At 29.4% G+C, this 25,223-nt stretch overlaps 1 protein-coding gene across 2 annotated transcripts in view; it reads left to right on the forward strand.

Moving 5' to 3' along the window:
• The first annotated feature begins 6,409 nt into the window (after nucleotides 1–6,409).
• The window catches only part of LOC129980989 (uncharacterized), a 136,555-nt gene continuing 117,741 nt past the window's right edge, over nucleotides 6,410–25,223 (forward strand). Inside the window, exon 1 of one of the 2 annotated variants that reach the window (XM_056091555.1) lies at nucleotides 6,410–6,544. The gene's annotated coding sequence lies outside the window, so the exon portion shown is untranslated. The remainder of the gene's footprint in view (nucleotides 6,545–25,223) is intronic. The other variant, XM_056091556.1, reaches the window with a different exon arrangement.

Consider the following 25,223-nt stretch of genomic DNA (forward strand, 5'->3'; position numbering starts at 1 on the left):
TTAAATACCTAATCAATCAATCATGTTAAGACTAAATACCTAATTTCATCTATCTAGCTCAAAATGGTTTTGAGTTATCATATTCACATGGATCGTATGAATATTCATATGAATCACACAATTCTAAAAATGTGTTTTTGGACTCAAGGGGGGTCTGGAAAGAGGAGATGCTTAAAACCCTTCGAATTCGAATTTTTTGACGATTACAAAATTCTCTTTATATATATTTCGCATGCAAGAAAGTAAGTTTCTCGTATTCTCTCCAGCAAAGGCCTTATCGGTCTTCTTCAGCATAAAATTGTGGATCTTGGTGAAGGCCGCGAATGTCTTGCATGGTACTGGTGCACGATAGTAACGAAATATAGATATTTGTTGTGAATCTAGTATTTTTATTGAATTTATCGCCAAAGTATGTATTATTAGAGGCCCTTTTCTGGCCAATGAATGCCAAAATTTGCCTTGAAACCATAGTCTCAAAATCCCACATCGTAAATCAAATTGATTTAAATCCTTGCGTTTATAAGTTTATATGCATGCGTAAGTGCAAACCGACTGGCGATCAACCGTTTGAAAGTTCAAAATTTGTTAAGTATCTATATTTTAGATGCTAAAGCTGCATATCAGCTTTTATCTATCTATTTTGCGCTTTTTTCTCTCAAACAGCCAGACAGACAGACTTCATATGAATGGAGTTCGTACGAAATTTGATAGAAATTTGCAAATTTAGTCGTAAATCCTTATATCAACTCCATCTAACTCTAAAAGATTTTCAGTCATCTTGTTCACAGACATATAGTATAAATATGTTGGCCAAAAATATGTTTTTCGCCTTAAGAGAAGTCTAAAATATAGAGATTCAAAATCTCGAGTTCGAATTTTTTAACGATTATAGTACTTCTTCTATACTTCGTATCCAACAAAGTAAAAATGCATAAGCTGATAGCAATACAATTAGAGTTGTAATAGAAATCATAAGTGAATAAGTTTTTCTTTTGTCATCGCACTTTCACTTTTATTTGTATTTTATTTTATCCAGACAGACAAAAGAAGCCAGACATGCCTCTAGTGTATTGGCATGTGCGTCCACATACCAGTGTAAGGATAGCCCCTCATGTGCGTTATGATTGTGGCGATTAATCAATGGGCAGCAAGACGTTCTTTTTGGTCATCGATCATGTAACTATTGTAGCGAAAATATTACTTCTGGTGACCTTTTAAAATTACGATGAAAATAATTCTATATTCAGCGGAAATTAACATTTTCTATGGAAATTTATATGTGGGGTAAAGCTAACCTACTAGTCCCGTATTTTATTTATCAAGGAGACTTTTGAAAAAAAAATGTTTTTTATGATTCTGGGCCGACGACTCCTCATGTAGATTTTGCTGAACCTGCAACTTCCCAGGTCATTCTTATCTAATGGTTAATTGTACACTGGCGATTAATTAATGGACTCTAGACCACCAAAAATAGGCAATACAGATTTTATTATAATTTTGAACTAAAACATTATTTATTTATGATTTTAAATATTTTAAAAGTAAATATATGATTAACACCTGTAACTAGACAACTAATGATCTTATAACAATTCTGATTGATTAAATAAACATTTGTATTATTAAAAATATATTCATAACGAATCAACAAGTGAAAAACAATGAACTATGCTTATAAAAAATTTACTATATACAAAGAACGCACATTGATACCTAATATCATAGTAATCAACCATTTTTAATTCTTTAATAACACTATACAATGTTATATTAAAGAATAAAGCTGCAGAAATTCCTAGTTATTAAGGAGTCAAAAAACTATGCCCAAGGCATTCGAATTCTTTAACACAGCTCTTCTTTCTTCCTCTCTCAGCGAAATTGATCGATATTCTTAGGAGTTCTGTTTCAATTAATTGTTCTTTGTTCTATTTTAATTTTTTGTGTGCGGATACTTTTAAAATAACTAACTTTAACGATCAGAATCCGTTAACTATCTGGTTGGTCATCTTGTAAGCTTCTACAAAAATGACGTGTTTAGCTTCATGAATAATGAAGAGAATAAGTTTTTGCATTTTGGATCTCTTGCTTTTGGAATCAAAATTTCTTTATGTTCTACAATTATTAACTGATCTACAATTACTAATTAATTAGGTGACAAGACCATTTATAGAATTTCATTTATCTTAGTAGCTGCATTTTGGTGTTACAGTGTTCACTTATATATAGACAGCCCATATATAGACCAATAAATATACAATTAGTCAAAAAACTGACACAGATAGTTTATTAAGGGAATAAAAGGATATTCCAAATTTTGTTCATCTTGGTAAGTTACACTATTGAGTTATGATGCCTACACATGCTCACGGACATGGCAGACAACAAAATTATATATAATATTTCAATAACATTGGTGATCACGTTTTGGTGTTATATCATTCACTAATACACGAACAACCCTTGAATACCAATAGATAGATTTGGTCTAGAAATTGAGGCAAATATATTATTATATTCCAAATTTCATCCATCTTTGTAAATGTGCTTTTGTGTCTTTATATGCACATGTATTCAAGGACAAAACGACAGATGAACTCCTCTGACGAATTCCATTCAAAATTTGATAAAGATCTATAATTTTTTCTTTCAAAGGCACAAAAGAAATTTCATCTTTCAAGTTCGTTTTATTTCCAGCTGCCGTTTTACCAATAGGTAACCCTATACCATCATTTAGGGTTATCTATTGGTCGCCAATATTGGGCCATTTTGTCAGTCATATTCTTTGGTTATTCTGCATGAATTTTCTCACTACCATTTCAACAGAGAGAATAAATTGATTAGCTCAGACAGTAAAGATTGATCGATTAGCACAACGATCATTTTAAGTCACATATGGCAAGCATGTGTTATCAAGCAAATCAAGAATTGGTTGTTAAATAATAACGATTATAAGGAGAAAATTGGTTTTTATCTCCACTATCGGAGTTATAAATAATTACTAACAGAATTGCCTATACTTGTCTTTACAATGCCTGTTTTATTTAATTGACATCAGATGGAGTTAAGTTTAGTAAAGTTGAATTTACAATTGGTATATTCATTGTGCTAAATATGATTTATTTATTATAATGATCAATTTTAAAATGATGAAATATTTTCATTTATGGCTCTTATTAAAACTTATTTAAATTACTTACGCATTATCAGTCTGTTAAATGTTGTTGATAAGTCTTAATTGCCATTTTCAGCTAAAAATTGTCCTAGAAACTAGTTTTTATACTTAAATTTTTAAAATTAAATATCTGAACCAATAAATTTTAATGATTCCTTCACCTTCAAGTTAGCCACGTTCCATAGTAATATGTAATTAGAAAAAAGATGGACTTTATTAAAAAATCATGAAATTTAAATTCATTGGATCTTTAATTGTGTTGTATAAAATCTTTTTTGAAATAATTTGTGAGCAATAAACAAGTTAAGAAAATAAGTATTGACATGCGTAATACAATGACAAAAAACAAAACCAAAAACAAATATTAGTGAGTATATGAAAGAATAATGGTTTTAAAACCAGTAAAAGTTGTCTCCCTAATACTTTCTCGAATACCCTATAATAAAGGGGTTATCTCCTCCCCACCTTTAAGTCATCAGATTATTATTTATGTTTTCTCGTTTACATGTTGGTTAAAATACACAAACATGTCAAGGATTGACCGATAAACGGCCAATCACTTAATAAACCCTTTGATCATTGGTTTCAAATTTCATAGATATCTACTCTTTAGACGTTAAATTTGTGTACAAAATTTTATTCCTCTAGATCTCTTCACTTTTTTTGTTAGCTTGTTAAGTTATATTCGGTCTGATGGACAGACAAATTCTTTCAAAATGGATTTTGCTCAAGATTTGCCAGAAATCTACAAATTTGGTGTAAAGACTGCATACCAAATTTCACCTGTCTAGCTCAAAGCGTTTTTGAATTATGTGGTTCACAGACAGATAGACAAACATAATTCCAAAAAATGTGTTTGTCTTACTAAGTGAGGTCTTAGAGATTCTTAGAGAGATCAAAATCTCAACCTTGTATTTTTTGACGATTACACAAAGAAAGAAAGAAAAGAAAAGATAACAGTTCTACTTAAAATAAAAATTTAGAAAAGGATCAACCCCATTAGCGATTTCAAATATTTATCATCGATTTTTATTTCTCAGTTACGGGTAATCACAGTTGCAGCTATGGATGATAAATTCAATCACTTGTTTGTATTAAAAGGAAATTTTGTTGTTCTTATAAGTATTTTTTAATTGAAATCTTTTGAAGCGTTGCAAAAAGGATGTTTGGCTTTAAAGAAATTCCTTACATTATAATTCTCGAGAGATTGATTAAGCAAATTCGAATTAAAAACTGCAGATATTAAAAAGCTAGATTATCGTAACAATTCGATGATTGATAACTCATCAAATATATACCAAGGGGAATTATAAAAAAATAGTTCTGATTTCATTTACTGCGTTACTTGCATATACAACATTATTAGTAACAGAAAAGAATGTTTCAAAACCGAAAATGATAAAAGCGTATAATTGTATGAGGAAGGATCAAGAAAGATTGATCAGTCTGTCAATAATATCAGGATACACGGAATTTGAACATACATTGATGCCAATAATTATAATAATAATAACAACTTAGACATTTACTAAAGCAAAAGAACTAAAATTAATTACTTTTCATTTCAAAAAATAAGAGAATACGATATGCATTTATATTTAATTTCCAATATATTGTTATACATTATTACGTTTAAAAAATCCAGAGATTTATTTCATTCTGGAAGTTAGTTAATTATTAACATAATTGTTTAACATAATTAACATAATTATTAAGTGTTATTAACCGGATAACTATGTATAACATATTGTTAACATAATTATTTAGTGTTTTCTTCGAAGTTAATGTCATACATAACTATGCATCGGTATCATAGTTCATACAAATAATTCATTTGCCATTTCCTCTAGTGTCTTAATCATCGTACTTCTTCGGAACTTGCGAATCGGTACTCTTCAGGCAAATGTTTCATTCGTAGAAAAGGGGCATGAACCGAAATCAAAGGAACATACCGTATTAAAATAGCGGAATGTGATACTAGAATTGACTATAAGGATGTGAAATTAGGATACTAGGAATAATTTGATTCTAGCATGGACCTATGAATCGGTGCCTTCCCATGATACAGAAACCACGACTATCAAACGCAACCACGACTACGACGCAACCTTCCTTGCGACTGAAAGTTTTGAAAGCTTGTAATCAGAGCTGAGCTCAGGCGCTATATTTATTTGACGTGGTATAAAATTCGTTCTGACTCATCGATTCAATCATACTCTTCACATGCTCTATCAGAAAAGTACGTAATTGATTCACAGTTTGAAAATATGTAAAAAAGCTCCAAAATATTTTAACGTAATTGTATGTTAATGATTTATTGTTATTTAAAATCCGAATAATTGATTTTTTAAATAAAATGCATTTTTATAACGGGACAAAAAATAAATATTATAAGATACTATATATGTGAAAAATGATAACGGCAAAATGATTTTTTTCTTTGTCTTTATAAAAAGACGAATTAGAGATGACCGCAATTCTAAAAAGACAGATCCACACATTCTAATTCCTTTAGATACAATTGATAATTATTTTAACGATAATGGTCATGTGACTCAGGGCTGTGTTATTAAATAAGAAAATTATGAAAAACTTCAATAAGCATTGATGCCTCGAGATTTTTTTTTTTTTTTTTTTTTTTTTTGCAATATTTTAGTATGATCTAGTTTTGCGTTTTAATTTGATTTATTACGGAATATAAGTTAACTTATCTCAATTAATAATAAAGAATACGTATATTGGCGTTCTACGAGGTGCACATTTCCACCCTTGGATTGTGGAAAATTATTAAAAATAATTCATTTATAAAATTTTATCAAACCTCAAAATGACTCGTTGCTATCCACAAATTTATCATTGAAATTCTAAAAGTCAATCATCAAAATTATTATCACTTATAGTATGAGCATTTTTATTCCTGAAGAATATAAGATACTTTGAACCAATAACAAATTTTGAAAAGGAAACCAGATCTGAAATTATTCCTATCGTTTCCGTGTCTTCAGATCTAGTTTGGCGAGATTGGCAACAGTTCTGCCAAAATATAGAAATAAAATGCCTCCAATAAATGCGAAAAGCAGCCAATTCTGGCAAACTCGCCCTTGTGTATCTGTCAGAGCGTGAGGTGCGCGGGGAACAGCTGCGCTCTCTGTTAATCACGTGACCCCATCGCAAAGCACGTGGCTTCCTCCTCTCATGTGGTGATGCGAGAGAGAAGAAATTTAGAGTACACATCGAGTCGGAGGCGAGTACGCATATAACGGGTTCTTTTTCTGGCTGTGGAGTGCGTTTTCAATTTTTCTCGTTCAGGATAACTTTTTCTTCTCTTGTGTCGTTGTGGAAGGATCATCCCGGCGAGGGAAAGTAGGTGATGTAAGTAAAATATTGTTGTTTTTCATTATTTATTATTATTTTTTTAGTTTTATGGCTGAGTATGATCTTTAAAATTGGGCCAGTGGAAAGTTGTATTTTCGTTATCAATATTCTTTCAGTAATAATTTGAAATCGAAAAGAGAATCTTTTTCGCAATTTTTCTAGTTTCAGATTTGCTAAGAAAAGTAAATAATAGGGGAGGCTAAGATTTTATCCCTCTATTTATATAAAATTTAATTAAAAATATTATATATTCAGCCAGATTAACTGTTGTAATTCTAACTGGGTTAACTGTCATAAAGAAAATATGCCATCAGATAGATTCCAAATTTTTGAAATAGTTTTTAATCTTATTATATAGAAGTCGTGGTATTAAAATGTTCTATTTTGATATGTTATCATACGACAACGATTGACTGATCTCTTCTACAAGCCCGCTCGTTTTGGATTTGTAACAGAAGATTTAAAGCATCTTTTCAGCGATAGACAGTCATTATGAGGCCTTTTTAATTAATAATTCTATTTATAAATTTATACTTTATATTTATTTATAATTTATTTTAATAATTTAATTAATAAACTTAATTAAAACTAATTAAATCAGTTAAAATTACATTTCAATATATTATAAATAATGTCTGATTAATGATTTATTTTAGCTTAATTTTTTAATAATATTGGGACTATTAATATATTTTTGTTCAGTTGATTTATGACTGCTCTGTATTTATGTTTGAATACAATATTATTGAAGAAGTCGCTTGCTGCTTGTGAATACTGTAATAACTAATTGAACATAGTGAGACCGATAAAAAAAATTGAACATTTGTACTAGAAAAAGTCTTAACATTATCCTGATTATTTATAATTCATTAATGATATTTATTTTTACAAATTTATTTATTTTGCAACTAGACTAATGAAATCTTAGCAACTTATTTTAAAAGTGATCCGCTATAACCCCTCCCCCTCTTCTCATTTAATCTATCAGCAACACCTTAAGATATTCGTGTTTATAAGGCATTTAAAAACCGCTGTAATAAATCCTATTCTTACTGGAGATGTATAAAGGGATTTAACAATGATAAAGCAATTTTAAACGATGACAAATGTCTAATATTTAAATATACTATTAGTATTTAGATACAAAATAATAAAATGATAGTTTACCTTAGAAAATAAAAGAAATTGAAGGCATATTTAAACTAGCAGGAATTAGTTCCAGATAATTATCTGCTACCATAAATTTTGGTGTGCGCATGATTTGGAAATAAAAGTGAAAATGAAAACCGTATTGTTGAAATCCATTGAATAATTAAAAATAATTGACATTTGGCATGATCTCTCAAAACACGTGCACTTTTATATTTTGAGAGTTTATTCTTTAGTTTTTGTCATAAAAATACTTATTTTATTTTTGTTATTTTATTTACACTGTGTTGCAAATCCTATGATTTCTTTGAAATTGTTTCCATCGCTAAGATAGTATTTCTTAGAGGTCACATTGGAAATAGTTACTTACAGTAGGAATTAGTTACGCCAGTGTTAGATAATCATTCACAATTTCTTCAGAAAATATATTTCACTTGAAATCCGTTTCCCTTAAAACAATTACATTATTATGCAGCTTAAAATATGGAAAATAAATTGAAATGGAAAACTGATCGGGCGAATCGGAGTTGAAGTTCATGACTATTGGCGATGGATGATAAAGCCAAAATTATTCTAATCTGTACTTTTCGATCAAAGAAGAGAGATAAAAGGCCACAATATCATACTCGATTGAATTTAAGAGAGAACGCAAATTTTAATCCAGTGATCTAAGAGATCGCCTGCGCCTAATGATGGGTTGAAATGAAATATATCAGTAAGTAGTGGCCATAGAATTGCAATTTGGATCTGTAAATTTTTGTCTGTCGCCAAGAATCAAGAATAATCCGTTTAGGAAAATTCTTTTTTAATCAAATGTGCTAAATATTCTAAAACTTCTTATAAGATATTTTCAGAAAAATATTCTAGAAGAATTTTAAAAAGAATATATAACGCATTTGATTAAAAGAAGATTTCCTAAAGTAATGACTTCCATATTATATTTCGCATGTTCATATTATATTATTGGAAACTATTACGTTTCTTTATCTTTTTATTTGTCATCTTGAGGTTAAATGTATCTGTCATTTGAAGGTTGGCAGTAATGGACAATAATCCTAAATGACTTAATATTGGCGCGTGATAATATTAAATTGTTACTTAAATTTACCAAATAAAAAATTTAAATTAATTTCCTAAACTTTCTTAAATCTAATCTTAAAATTTTTCAGGAGACATTGGCTTGAGAAAAGACTTAAGAAATGCGTCTATCAAATAAACTTATGCCTACTAGACCATTACACAATTTACATTTACATAAGTATAGTTGAAATTTATTTTTGCAACATACGGCAGTCTCTCTTCATTGTGAAGATTTTACGCATGCTCTATCTGATTAATTCTTAACTGATAATTGATCAACTCAGTATGTCCCCAAAAATTTAACTTTTCCGTTTATATAAGTTCTGCAATCTTGGAACCATTCACTTATGTGCTTTTAGAGTTTGCTTTCCTTTAAATTTATATTTGTAAAGAAAAAAATATTCCCTATTCGTATACCTTGAATTCACATCTTCCTAGATATCAGCCATAAATTGTTACACTTTTTGAAACGTATTCTTTTTGACATCTTTCTTGTGTGCTTGCATATCTGAAGCTAAGTGAATCGAATTTGCTTATGGATTTCTACCCATTAATCGAATAGGTACATATTTCTGGATCTATAATTTTGGCATCAAGATCATATTCCTGGTTTAATTTTTAATTCGTTGCGTATTTAAATTATCGTTTTCGCTTACACAGGAATAGACTGACTTATAGACAGTCTATCCGTTATGAATCATTTCTAAAATTTGAAACAAATTTATAAGTCTGGTGATAAAAATATATGCCAAAATTCACCAATTCAGGTTACTTTCTTTTTGACTTAACCTATTCCTTTACACTGAAACTGAAATGGATCAGACTGCCCTCTGGCGATACGAATCTACAATTTTGGTGTAAAATTCATCCCACATATTAGATATCGTCCTCCTGTTTATTATTATTATTATTATTATGCTCACAGACAAATATAATTTGAAAGATAGTGATGTTTTTTTTGTCCGGAAGGTAAAATGCTTAAAACGGAAAAAGAAATTCTTATGATTAGACAGACTAGGCCTAAGGCCATTAAACTGAGAGGGGATCGATTAAAGAACTTTATTTCTCTTATTGCCAAATATATAAGTTCGTAAATAAGACAAATTCCATAAATTATAAAAGATTATGATAATATTAAAATTTTATCAAATGTTATTGGTCAGATTCTTCACTTTATATTAGAATTTTTATATATACTAAAAATCTATTTTAATAGTATTGTGAACAAGCGTGAATGCCATGCAGTTTGGAACCATAATAGATGAGTAAACACAAATATAGTTTGACGAAGTTAATGAAATAAAAAAAATAATATAAAATAAAACATCGACTTGTTAAAAAAATGCATTGAAATGTGAAATTGAATTGGCCAGTTTATTAAAAGAAGGGTTTCATAATGTGAACTGCCTGAGAAATATATGAAAAATACCTAAATTTGTCACTGACCAGAACATTACATTTTTTTACGATTTCACAGCTTTTCTGCATACACGCGAGAAAGTAAAAATCATATACAGTCATGAGAGTAATATAACATTCAATTGAAAATATAGTTTTTTTTTTAATTTTTTGTTATTCCATGCATTGCACGTCAATATTTACTCTGTCTTCGTCTGGGTAGTTAAAGTTTTCGAACGATGATTTCATAAGAAGTAAGATTTAAAATAAACATTGAAAAAAATTAGACTGCTTAAGTGGACTAATTTAGTGGTAGAAAACAACTAACACAATTAGAAGATTTATTTATTTATTTTATAAAAAACAAAAACTTTCAAAGTGACTGTCTGGGATTATGTCTGTTGCGAACTTTCAAAAAAGTCTTATGTAAAATGTTAGTCGCAGCTTTGGCACTACTTCTTTACAACATGCCGTATTTTAGTTTCCGTACTGTTGCTTTAAAAGAAACAATAAAATTTTACATAACTGTGCCAAATGACTTGAGAAGAAAGCATGGCACTTTAAAATCCTTAAATTAGCAACTTTACATAATTCAGTAGCAACAGAAACATGTCATAGATGCCCTAATACTTTTAGAAATGATTTAATGATCAAATATTAATATTCTAAAAAAATTGCGAATTCTTGCCGCTAAGTTTTTGAAACCTTTTAATTTTTCGAAGTAAATAGGAACAGAAAAATCTATGAACCGAGACTTCAGAACTAGCTTTAAAAACCGCGTTATCTGACACGATTAAGCGCAAGCATCTTCTCTTTCGTGACTATGATGAAACGTAAAGAAAACAATGACTTGATCGAAAGATACTGTGACCGGAGACCGACAAACTGCGGAGAAATTAGCTGACGAAGGAATGCGATCTTGCACAACTTTATGACCAATGTTCATTTATGTTTTTATGTTAATGTTATGCATATACTATTATGTTACGCAAAGCTAATATTACGACATTATTAAATGCTTATGAATTCAAGACGTTTCGATGGCTATCATCCGAGCAAGCAGGGAAATAGCATCAGTCGATAAGATATTTATTGTGATTCTCCTTCATTATAATTTAACTGTTAAATACAAGCTAAACTGTTTTAGCTACGTTTGGCCGCTTAATCAAAACACACATCTAATGACGTTCACATGCTACATTCTGTATATAAAAAATAATTTATTAGTCAGCAGACGTATTATAATATTCTTATTATTATGATATGATACTTATAACGATGTTTTGATTTTTATTACATACTAGCCACCTTTGGCAACTAACTGGCTCGTTGGAATTAATGTACACTAAACACACAATTAAATATTTTATGTAACTTGATGTGTTAATAGCTTTGCAGCAAAATATTTTTAAGCTTCCCATTTTCATATAAATATAACTCATACTATGATAGAAGATTTACGAAATTCTGTTGATTGTAATATGTGTCTCTTTAATTTTCTATTAACTCGCGTAGAATTTGAATTTTAAACAAAGGATCTGTATAAAAGCCTCTTAGGACCAAGAGTCTGTATAAAAATATAAAATGCGTAATAAATCAGAACATTTATTGATTCAAATTGCATAAAACAATGTTCTTTACTTCACTTAAATTATTTTTCGTATTATATGTATATACCTAACACTAACTATTAGAAAAAAAGTTTTGGAACTCGATTAGAATAAATTTCCCATATATGTATATAAACCATGTTTGCCCTAAATACTACAAAATTATTGAATTAATTATATAGGTATTTAAAAAAAATTCAGCCGCCGTCCTGGCATAGGGGTAGCGCGTCTTCCCCGTGATCTGGGCGTCCCGGGTTCGAGTCCCGGTTTGGGCATGGTTGTTCTTCTCTTGTTCTATCTGTGAGATGTGTGAATGAGCCCTCCTGTAAAAAGGGGTTGTGCAAACGAATGAGTGATGCGTGAGTGGCGAAGTCGTACTCTTGGCCCTAGTTGGCGCTGCTATAAAAAATAAGATACGTTCCCCCTCAGGCTTAAATCGCTGTCTTCGTAACAGTGGGCTTGTCAGTGGCAAGTGCCATAAGAAACAAACAAAACAAACAAACAACAAAAAAAATTCAGAAAACTTTTTCTTGCACTGACTGTTTTAGAAAATATTGTATGTTTATTTCATTTTTTACACACACGCGCTGAAAATTACATTTTTTAAAGTTTAATTTGCAATTAATAATAACTTAATCTTTTAATTTGAGCTGTTGTGAATGTGATAGCAACGCATTGATAAAAAGCTAATGTTTCCCATGAGCATGTAAAGTACTTGTGTTAATTAAATTTTACTTTTACTCTTTTAAATAAGTTGTTGGAAAATACGCTTAAAATATTTTTAAAAAATGTTTTAAAAAATTTAATTTATGTATTAAATAATTAGTACCAGCAAAAAGATAATCTTTTGAATTTTAAGATGATATAAAATCATTTTTGTTTTCGGTTTTTATCGCGGAAAAGCGTCAAAATTTCACTTATTCTTTAAGAATTAAAATTCTATTGAAATTTCCAAAATAAATAAATAATGATAATAATTTCGAGTAACACATTTTCAACCTCCAAAGTATATATGCGTCAATTTTTGCAACCTTAGCTGAAACGGTCTAGCTTGTAGAGCTCCAACATACACTCTAGCACGTATTCGTCTTTATTATGAGTAAAGATAAAGATTACAAATTTCCATAAACAATATCTCTTACCCAAGTTTTATGCTTTAATATGTAACCATATTACGATTCTACAGATTTTAAAACAAGTTTGTTATATCATCTATCTCAACGAATTCTTCTTGCTAAGTTCTTTAAAATGCGAACTGTGAATCACAGACGCAGTCATAAATCGAGTTTGTTCCGTCTGAATGCTTCGCTGACATTTTAATTCTTACTGTAAACACACAGACGTTGCCGTTAAGAGATTAAAAAATGTTACCTTTTCTGTTCTTACCAATTGACTTTCTGAACTTTCCGTTCTCGTATCTACTTAAAAGGAATTTACCTATCGACTTTGTTATTCTAACCATTTTTGCTGCCTTAGAATGTCTATACTTATCGGTTAATTACATGCTATTTTTATATTTTTTTTTATTTTTGTTATTCGCCACTCCATTATGAAAGAATACATTGATGTATGTGGAATCAATAGATTGGAGAAAATAAAGTTTTGTTTATTTCAGACGATTTTTTATGAAATTCGTTTTATCTTAGATTCTAGATATAGCAAAGTTAATTAAAGGATGTGTTAAATGTAAACAAACTCCGTTTTATTACTCGATAGGACTGTGAATTATCTTAGGCGTTGATAAGGTTTGTTATCTCTAGACAAAGGTCAGATTGAGTACGTTGAAAAGACGTTGAAGTCCCTACTTCAGTGTCTTGATTGTTCTCATAGATAAGATAACGTTTGTCTTCATTGATAAAATTTTCGGTTGTGTTATTGTAAACTGTGAATTATTGACTTTAATTTCATTTCAGTGGGTAACGAGTATTAAGATTTAGATTTTTAATTATCACCAAATGTTGAATAGATGGAATCAATTACTTCAATTATTCAATAAGGGCCATAAGTTTCCGATATATTTAATTATTCCGTAAAATTTTAATTGACTTTGTGATAATGATCTTATCCATATGAAATACTTCGCTTGAAAAAATATGACTCATGAAGCCAAAAGATAAAAATCTTCTTTTTTTTTGGTGAGTTGTGGACTTTAAAATGATGATTAATTTTATATTAGAATAATTTTGTGTACTAAAAATTGAACTTTTGAAATAGAAAAGATTTATTTCATTAAATTATTATAATAATGATTTTTGTCGATGAATAACTACGAACTTAAACAGCTAATAAAAAAACAGATCTTATGGTATTGATATTATCACTTAAAAATATATATTTGCTCAAATACAAATTTTATTTATTATGTATTAAGTTTTATTATTTTTAAATTTTGTCTTTACTAGAATGGTCTCTTGTTTCTTCGAATTTGTATCGGCTGTTAAATTATTCTATTAACTATTATTATTAGCATTTGTTTTATGAAAGCGAGTAAATTCATGAAAGACACAAGTTTGTAAATTATGAGTTTTTAAACAAATTTGTACATTATATTTTTATAAAATAAATTGATAATCTACAAAAAAAAATCAAGACTAATAATGGATAAAATAATATATAAAATTGTTGGTATCATAAATGACTTAAGAATTTCAAACTTTTTAAGCTAAATTATTGCAAATTGAAAGGGGGAAAACCATTTGATGCCCATGCGCAAATAATATCATTTTAGAGTTATGCATGTTATACAAAAGATACATCATAATAATTATAAATTTATCGTTCTATTTCAGCGATAAAAATTTTTTTATGTCTATTTACAATGTATTTATTTGCCTTGTTCATTATTTAGTAATTACTTAACTTATTATGTATAGCACTTGATTGTGTTTATTTTTTTATTTAGTTGGGCATTGGTTACCGCATTTATTTAATTTTGTGATTCATTTCAAACAATTTAAATAAATAATAAATGTAAAATTTACTTTATGAATCAAACAAGTAATATAAAAAAATTTAATTCGATTCCTACTTAGGTCAACAAAGAAAAATTTTATTTTAGTTACTTTTTATTAAATAATTATCAAAAAATTATTAAGTATCAAAAAGTTATTGATTTTCGCAAGAATTGAACTCGTATTCTTCACTTTCACGTGAACAACACCGAATTGAGCTACTGCCTGTTGGTTTCAATTTTTATTATAAACTACTAAAACTCTATTTAAAGTATTAAAAATTAATTAAATCCAATTAATGAATTAATATTTGAAAAAACTGTATTAATATCAAGTGTCATCCACTACAAGTTTTAAAAAATGTATTTGAACTTGAGTGGATGAATAAAAAGTATTTTATTAACAATTGAAAATTTGAACAAGATATATAAATATATGTATAGGGAGAGTGTTAACTAATAGTAGGAATTGGAAAAAAGAAATGTCTTTGATTATTTAAAATTTTCTGTTCCAAACTGCCTGAATTCCTTGTCATGCATAAACAGATAACTCATTAAATTAATGTAAAAATTTCCTTGTTCTTAAAGAATTCTTTGTTTCTCTACTTTATAAAAGAATTCTTAATTTGAACTAAATTCATTATCTTAATTAATAACTCTTCCTCTGTAATATTTACAAAGTAGACCGATTTCAAGTAACTTGAGAATGCTTGATCATTTAATTAATTATAAAAGACTTCAGAGGAGAAGAGAAGTTTAAAAGGTCTGCAAGTTTTTTATTTGTAGCACTGATAAAAGTTTATTTCTCAAGCAGTTTTTCAAATTTGATCCTTTAATTTAAAAACAGTTAATTAAAACACTTCTCTGTGATGTTCTAAGCAAATATTTGATTAATAGAATAAGATATATTGAAAAGTCTATAAATACTTTGCCTTTAAGCCCTGCAGTATGAGAAAACAGGCTGCATTTCTAAACTGCATTTTCTCTTAAAAATCACTTAAAATTTCTCTTAAAAGATTTTAGAAAATCAAAAGATATTGGATTAATGTAGTTTAAGAAGTGATTTTGGGAATAAATATGATCAGTTATGTTGTTTAATTAAACTTGTTGTATTGTTACTTGCATATACATCGGTCAGTAAAAATGTCACTTTTTTTTTGCCAAAAAGTTGATTATTCTGTAAATTTTAGTATTTGGGATTTACTTTTCATCCTACGCCTGAAAGGTTCTCAAAAAACGAAAGTATGTTTCCTTTTTTTTTTTTTTTTTTTGAAGAGTGGAAGATGAGAAGATTTACCGCAACTTTTTTTTCCATATTTTAAAATCATAATATATATATATATATATATATATATATATATAGATAGATAGATAGATAGATAGATAGATAGATAAACGCCTTTGGAGACTAGCTTGTTCGATTAGAAAATTGACTTTTCCGGCTTATAAACTATTAGTATTGAATGCATGTATTTAAAATTTAAGACTCTTTACTGATAATAAGACTGGAAAAAATGCATTTAACAAAACCAGTCTACTATAAATTACGACTTTTGCAAATTAAAAAATTGTATATGACACAAAATAAAAGCAAATATGGGAATCCGATTTTGAAGTTAATGCCCAAAGGAAACTATATTTTATTTTAACTGTCACATTGGCAAAAACATACAAATGATTGGTTTCATAGAACAAACATGAAATCAGTTTGAATTTTACCACAATAAAAACATTGTTACAAATTTTGTGTGAAATTAAGTTTAAAAAAAATAAATAATTTTTTTAATATTTATATAGAAATGAAATTGATATAATTAAAAAGGTTATTTTTTTCTTTTAATTTTAAGGCCGCTTAAAAATAATTTTGGGAAGATAAGAAAACGAAAAAACATCCACAACTTGTTTAATTTTTAATTAATTAATATTTTTATTAACTTGAAACTTTATTAACTTGAAAAATTAACAGTAGTCTTCCTCTTGCCTTAAACAGCACATGCGCAAGCTTCATTAAGATCGGACAAAAAGTGTAAATTTGTATAAAAGGCATACAAACTTTCGTTTTTTTATATGTAGATTCTCCCTTAATATCAGCTTGACCTTTATATATAAGTAATTGGTTATCTTAAAAAGGTGGGATCTACTTTACGAATTTGAAATATAATGGCGTCTTGATATTTCCAGATTATGTGGGCAGATGGCACTTCTTATCTATGAAAATGAAGTAAATTCATGTTCATATAAAGTATTTATATGCGCCGCTACAACTTAATTTTAGAGTGTATTATATATCTTGCAGTATTTAAAGGACATGACGATGTAAGACAGCATTAGATAAAAGGAGGCATAAGAATTTGGATTGGAGACGCCACTTTGCTCGTATTCTGATTATATAGAACATTTCAAGAAATAACTGTTTGATGAATAAATAAACGGAACTATTTCTTGGAGTGAGATTGTATAATAGCTTTAAATATATTTTTCTTTTTCAGAAGCAAGGAAATATTTTAATCAACAGTTACAGAATAAAAGGAAAAAAAATCCCTTTGAAATGTGATAACAAATTGATTTTTCAAGGTGAAATTCTTTTAAATCAGCCTTAAGGCAGAAATAAAAAGAAGAGAGGCTATTTAAAAAAAAATGAATTCTCTTTTAAATCTTATATTTTTATTCGTTTTTAGCTAACTATTATGGTGTGTTATTTTTATTCGTTCTTAATGGTGTGTAATCTATTATAGTGTGTTTTTGAGAACAATAAGGTAATTTTTATTTCGACGTAACATATTTTTTTCTGACTGATTTCGATGAAATTTGAATATCTTTATTTAATAAAAGATTCGAATATAGATTATATTGAAGAATGTTCCAGGAACTCGAATAATCGATACTTTATCCTGCATTTCAAAATCAGAATTACGTATTATTCGAGGAAACATTTACTGTCATTACAAAATACCAAAGTTGATTATTTTTGTACGAGACAGTTTAAAACGGTGGTTTGTTTAAATCTCTAAAAGAGAAAGACAGACCCTCATGATAGCAAAGTAAAATTACTTGTACCTAAATCTAATATCTGTGACATAAACCTAAGTATTTTCTTACTCATGTTATAAATTTAATTAATTTCTTTAATAACTTTTTGTACTTTCCTGATTTTTAACCTGTGCCGCTCTTGTTATTTTGCCCTACTTCAGGATTTCAGTTACTTTTTATGGCAAGTTTTATCACAGATGGCAGACATTTTAACCTCGTGAGGCCAATTTAGAACCCAGTAAATAGTTTCGGACCAATAATTCTCTACGACTTTATGACTCCCTCCCCCTTGCAAATCTTAATTTTATGACCTTGTAACGAATTTTTGACTTCCCCGTGTTTCTCTAGATCAGCGTCTGTGAGCATGAGGAGAATTTTCTATTTTTGTTTTGCTTCTTAAAATCAATTAACCAATAACACTGTATATTCTTACAGAAGTCAAACATATTTTTAGTTCATAATCTGTTACGACAATGCCAAACTAGCATGCTTCGCATAAGATCTTAATGTGATTAGATTTAAAATGAAATATGCTAGCTTAAATATTCGTGATTGAAATAATATTACAGAATGATCAGTTTTCTGTTATTTTGACTTATAAAAAAGAAAATGCTTGTTTCTCCACAAGCGCTCTATAGGTCAGCCGTTTAACTTAGAGCTATTAAATTTGGCACGAGTAAATATGTGCCTTCAAACAATTTTTTGATATCTTAATTAATTAAAAGTTAAGCTAAATTAATGTTGATTATTTAATAAAAATTGCATTAACTATTACTTCTCAAAATATTATTGCTCAAAAATAATTTTTATACTAACATAAAATTTAAAAAAATAGTTTTTTAATAATACAGATATAACTATCGTGCAACTCTTTTTGGAAATGATATATTTTAAATTTTTTTCCCTCAATTCAATAGTATTTTTCGTTATTTCAATGTAATTCAAATCGTTTTCATCTTTTCGTAAACTATCTAATCACCTCATTTTCTTCCATTGTTGAAAGTTAAGATTAAATTACTTTTTTCACTATATACATAATTTACATGAACTATAAGAAAGTGAAGTTATAGAAGACTGGTACAGTTAAATTACTGGTACAGTTAAATTTTGGATGGCACTTCGATGCCTTGAGACTTTATTTCAATAGCCCGAACGGTTATAAGGGTATTAAAATAACACGGTTTTAATGTCTGCTACTATTTGAGGATTAAAAATGCATTAAGTATGCATTAAATGTATTAAGATAACTATGAATATCAGGTTATGCATAAAAGCAATTAAGCATAATTAAAATTCCTTGCGAACTAGCTAGTCGCTAAAAGCGCCTAATTAAGAATAAAAGAATATATATTTTAATTCGTTTATGAAGTTAGATAAAATTTTTATTTAATGTATGCAAGTTTGATTTTACAATTTTGGATTTAATATTTTTTTGATGTAAAAATAACTCAGAAACTTAAGAGCATAACACTTCTTACTATTACAGTGAATGTTGTTACATATTAGTGTGGGGGATGTCTCTTTATATATATATATATATATATATATATATATATATATATATATATATATATATATATAACTTTGTTCTATTGCGATCTTATATAGTTATGAAGGGTGTCTATAATATTCAATTTAATAACTGGTGTAAAAAAATTGTATTTTTATTTAAAGGAAACATTAAGAAGAAGTTTTTGATAGTTAATGGACTGCATGTATAAATCTAAAAAAAAAAAAGTAAATACTGTTGGTTCGTGCATCGCATGATTAATCCGCTTGCACGAGCACGCAGCTTAACCTGCGACGTCATTTTGATGAAAGCAGGATCACCACATAATTATATCCTGAAATTTCAATCCAATGGAACTCTTGATTGTTCACCGTTCTTTGTTTCTTACAAATTATAATAACAGTAACGAATTGCAAAGTTTAAAACGTTAAATCCAGATATGTGCAAATCAGTTGACATTTTCCATCACTGCTTTTTAAATATGACTGTATTTGTTGGTAAAGTGATATCAAATAAATAAATAAATAATTGGCAATGTGAATTTACATACTTTTGATTGGAAACAATAGAACTTCATTACTAATTTTAAATGGCCACAAAATTATGAATATGCTTTGTGGACTGTCCATATCTTGATGACCTTAAGGCTACTTTATAAAATTTTAAGATTTCAAAAAAAAAAAAAAAACTTGAGGAATTTTTAATTTCCTTAATTAAACAAGATTAATTACTTCCAATCAAGTTTTCCTTTCTGAATCTATCTGAAAAATCGATAGTTCTACCCCTTTACGTTTGATAATTTCTAAGCTAATGGGAACGAACAAGTGCAAGAGATAAAACTAGCAACATCTGAACTAAATTTCCAACTTTAAGTATCATTATTGCGAGAGAAAATATTGAAAATCGATGATGAACATCAAAGTCTATTCTTTTATCAGCACTATTTCATCAATTAAGCATCTTAGATGCTTTTCAAAATCACCGTACAAAGTATTCACTGTTTCTCCTTAATATATTCAACGTTGCATATTAAATTTTGATAAGTTACTTCGCAATACAATCATTGAAAACCTGAAACCAGTTTCTAAGTGGCTTTAAGATATCTCAATGAAAACATATCTTCATTCCTTATTCAAATCTATAGATTTCGATTTGAAATACTAAATTCGATGTATTGGACGATATTGCCTTTAATTTGGAAACAGAAGAGTTTACGAGTTATCTGAATGTAAAGTTTATCTTGTGTTGTTGTTTCTTATGGCACTTGCCACGGACAAGTCCGCTGTTACGAAGACAGCGATTTAAGCCGGAGGGGGAGTGTCTCTTGTTTTTATAGTAGCGCCAACTAGGGCCAGGAGTACGACTTTGCTACTCACGCATCATTCATTCGCTTGCACAACCCCTTTTTACAGGAGGGCACATCTCACAGATAGAACAACCTTGTCCAAACCGGGACTCGAACCCGGGACGCCCAGATCATGGGGAGAATGCGCTATCCCTGTGTCAGGACGCCGGCTTATCTTGTGTTGTTTGTTTATAATATTAACTTGTTTCTACTATAAGAAACATGATTAAGTTTCTTGTTTTTTATATGTTGGTCACATCGGTTAGTATTTCTGTGAATATATTTACTACGTTTTTCATATGCAAAGTGTACAAAGTAACTGTAACAAGTAACAAAGTACTTTGTAATCGCCAAAAAAATTCGAGCTAGAGATTTTGACGAATCTCCACGTTCTCTTCCCTCTGAATACTGAAACCACATTTTTGGAATTATGGCTCTATGTCTGTGAACTTGACATATGATATTTGATATGTTTCTACTCTAAATCTGTTCAACCTCTTCAGCTGCCCGAATACAAGTTAACACGATAATAACAACACTAAAGAGTTTGATGGATAAAATTTGGTGCCCAGATTTAAGATCTAAAGTAACACATTAGATTCAGAAAACCAAATCCGTCTTGGGACTGACCGTCTCAGTCTGCACTTTCATAAGCATGTAAATACTATTATTCAAAAACGTGATGGCCAAGATATATGAAATTTTATATGTGATTGTTGTGATTACTATTGTAGTTTAGTGCAAAATTTTGGTTTTAATCAGTTGAGAAATAAAGCGTCTAAAATACAATTTGTTCTAAATTGCTAAAAAATATCGAAAAAGATTGCGCTCTAATAAGCTCTGTCGCAACTCCTGTGGAATACGGCTAATAATACACAAACTCATTTTTAGAGAATATGCGAGAAAATTTCGAGGAAACTACTTCTGCGCGTTTTAAAATCAATATTGCTTCAACCATAGTTAATATCAAAAGGAATGCGAGTTTCCTTTGCCTTCAAGGAAACTACGCATTTCACGATCAATAAAATCTTATCTGGAAAAGAATTTATCATCCAATTGATATGATCCCACGGTCAGATGAACAGCCATATTCCACGCTCGATTTTTAGAGTTGCTTTCGGTTGTTAGTCGTATCTTGCCATGTGTTGCGGTATTTGCTGCAATATATCACTGTAGTTTTCACTAGAAATAGAGCAAAGTTGCATGTGGTATGAGAGAAAAATCAAACTCGCCCTCGAAAAAGGAAGTTTTCATATCAAGCATATTTATATGCCAATTTCCTTCAGTATTTTTTTAGTTTTTCTTGATGGTGGTATCCATAGGTGTCTGTACAAACTATTCTCATATGTTAGTAATTAAAGAAGTTATAATTCTCATTAATTACAATAAGTACATTTCTTATGTCGGGTTTCTGTAAGGATAATTAATGTTCCTAAACAAAGAAAGATTTGCGCGCCTCTTATCGATACATACTCGATAATTCATATGCGTAAATTATATCATAGCAAATATATAATTACAAAGTGCTTTTTAATATGATTAAAATATTATTATTTTTAATTAACCAAGCATTGTAATGGTACAATGTACAATTATGTACATGTTACCAAGTAACAGTAATGGAAGTAATGGAGTAAAATCATCGATGCAGTAATGAAAGATTAAATCATCGATTTTACTCATTACTTGCCAATTTAAATATATTAGTAATTCATCAACACCCTTAATAAGTTCAGCACCTATCTTAATTTGAAATCCTTTTTGTCTATCTAGTGATGTTCGATTTCTTTGATATGTTGTTGTTTCTTAAGGCACTTACCACGGACAAGCCAGCTGTTCAAAGACAGCCGATTGAAGCCTAAGGAGGAGCGCCTCTTGTTTTTATTGTAGAGCCAACTTGGGTCAAGAGTACGACATGACTACTCACGCATCACTCATTCGCTTGCACAACCCCTTTTTACAGGCGGGCACATTCACACATAGAACAAGAAGAACAACCATGCCCAAACTGGGACTCGAACCCGGGACGGCCAGATTACGGGGATGTTGCGCTACCCCTATGCCAGGACGCCGGCATTTTTTTGATATGTTGAAAACTAGAGATTTATGTATATTTACAATAAACTGCATGTGTTTAAATGTATTATTTCGTGATCTCTCTTTTTAAGATATTAATTATAGTTTCTTAAATATATATATTATCAGTCAACGATGACCAATGGAAACTGATTGAAAATTATTATTGAAAATTGAATCTCAATTATTAAATTTTGTATAGGAACTGAACGAACAATACAAAATCGATCACTAGTGAATTACAAAGTACGAAATGAAAGTATAATGTCAATCTTCAGTGGAAATGGAAAGTTCATCGCTGACTGAGATGGCGCTTAACATATTAAACCAAGATAACTAAACTTTCTTTAATGGACTATCGCTCTGCCAGTTTTGCGAATTCGATATCCTCTTGTTACATTCACACCGCCTCACTCACATTATCTTCCTATCTAGTAAAATGAGTTACTCGAAATTGATAAGTACTGCTAGTTTTATTTTTGAAATGTGTTGTAATCGTCATCTTCCTATCGAATGTTTGGTGATAACGTGCAGAAATTTACATAATTACTATAATCATCCACTGAATATTTTTGGGTTTTCCGGTATTTAACTGCTATACTAAATATTTTCTGTGGAAAATTAATTAAAAAAAGATCAATGTAAACGCAGAATTTGTACATTTTATCCATTTACGAAATGTAAATGACAATTTACATATTACTGCAACTGTCTTTCTTGAGCCATGGTCGATCGAGAATTTGTTTTCATCAATTTCAAATTTGAAAATATTTTTCGAAATTAGCTAATGGTGATGGCAATGATATGAATATGCTTAATACCATAAATAGGCATGAAACTCTATTATCTAATTTATACTAACGTATATGAAGGACAACATACATTGCTCAAATATTTTTTGGAAATGCCTCTAGCTATTATTGACATATATTACTTAATTTTGTTTTACCGAAAGATGACGAATGGTCTGTCTGTTCTGACACTTCTCGGCGAAAGCCAAATATGAAATCTGCGCGGTTCCCCATATCCCTTCCAAGATTTTAAACAAATATTGTTTGGCTAATAAGTTGACTCATGTTTTCAAAATAATCTTTTTGGTTGAAATCTACTTTAGTGCGCCCGTTTAGTTCGCCAAGGATATTAGCAATGCCAAGTCGCCAAAGTCAGAAATGAAGATGGCCTATGGCTGTTTTACAATATTGGTTATCTGGCCAGCTATCTTGAGCCACTTGGCCTTACTGGCATCCGCGACGCTATGAAGAGGCATCCTAAACTAGATTTCAACTTACTTTTTTCGAATATATTTTATTAGCATTCTATTTACATTATGATATTAAAATTTGAAAGATATCACAATAATATTTTAGAAAAATCACAAGAGTGCGCTTATAAAAAAGAATTTAATATTATACAATTAATACCGATTTACAATACTTTAAAAGCGTTTCTGCGATTCAGGAATTCCATGTCTTGATTTTTTTATAAAGCATTTCAAATTTAGTATTTAATTATAGCTTTCTGCGATCAATTCTATTTCACTTATTTTAGTGTAAAATCTCCTTATTGTATTCTTGTTCTTAAGTGCAGTACTTGGATGCCAATTTAAAGTCTTGCAATTCCTGTCATATAGAAGAATCACCAACTCTCTGTATATTTTGGCGATCTTCTATACACAGACTCTTCCTTCATTTTTAAAAAAAGAGATTAATGATAGTTTTAAATAATACAATACTTTGTAGCAAAATCATTTCCTTAAGAGGCGCGTAGATGTGCCTTGTGTCTGGAGATATCAGACTATCTAATCATTGCTTCGCTGTTTGGCGATGCGCAGCATATGCTTGCCAAACAATATCCGCCTAGATGCTGCCGTTTATTTTTAAAGTTCCTTTTTAGAATTATTTTCCCCCTCAGCCAACTTTACCGAGCGTGAAATCCACCCCTGATGGCACGCTTCAGAACAATTCTGCTCATCTCCGACCATGCGTCACCCAATGGCTCGTTCAGAACGAATCAGTTCGTTTTGTCTTCTTTTATCTTTGTTCGAAAACGTTCGGCCTAATTTTTTAAAATAGCGGGAAAAGCTCTTATTGTTTATTTGGTTATCGATATGCAGTAACAATGAAATAGGCAAATAGCACACTTGACTTAACTCTTATCGCTGAATGCGAGCGTGTGGTATTTATTCATTGTAGAAAAGTTTTCGGATTCAATTTGGTATTTATGATTCCATTTTTTTTACTATAGAAATTGCTTTGTTTTCGTTCGTTTCCAAAGTGATTATTGTATTTAATACTCTTATTGTTTTTGTTTCTACTGGTTTTTGTATTTGATTTCTAAGTATATGAGAGTGAATCGTTTTTGTAGAAATGAATAAATTTTCTATTTCGATTCACTGCATACTCTAAATACTTAGTTAGCCACTTTTGTTTTCAGATAATGGCAACAATGCGAATTCATTTGGAATTAAATCGAATTCGATAGTATTAGAATGAAACTTAGATTCAGAAGTGATAAGTTGAACGTAGCGT

The sequence above is a fragment of the Argiope bruennichi genome, chromosome 8 (assembly GCF_947563725.1).
Source record: "Argiope bruennichi chromosome 8, qqArgBrue1.1, whole genome shotgun sequence".
NCBI classification, from domain to species: Eukaryota; Metazoa; Arthropoda; class Arachnida; order Araneae; family Araneidae; genus Argiope; species Argiope bruennichi.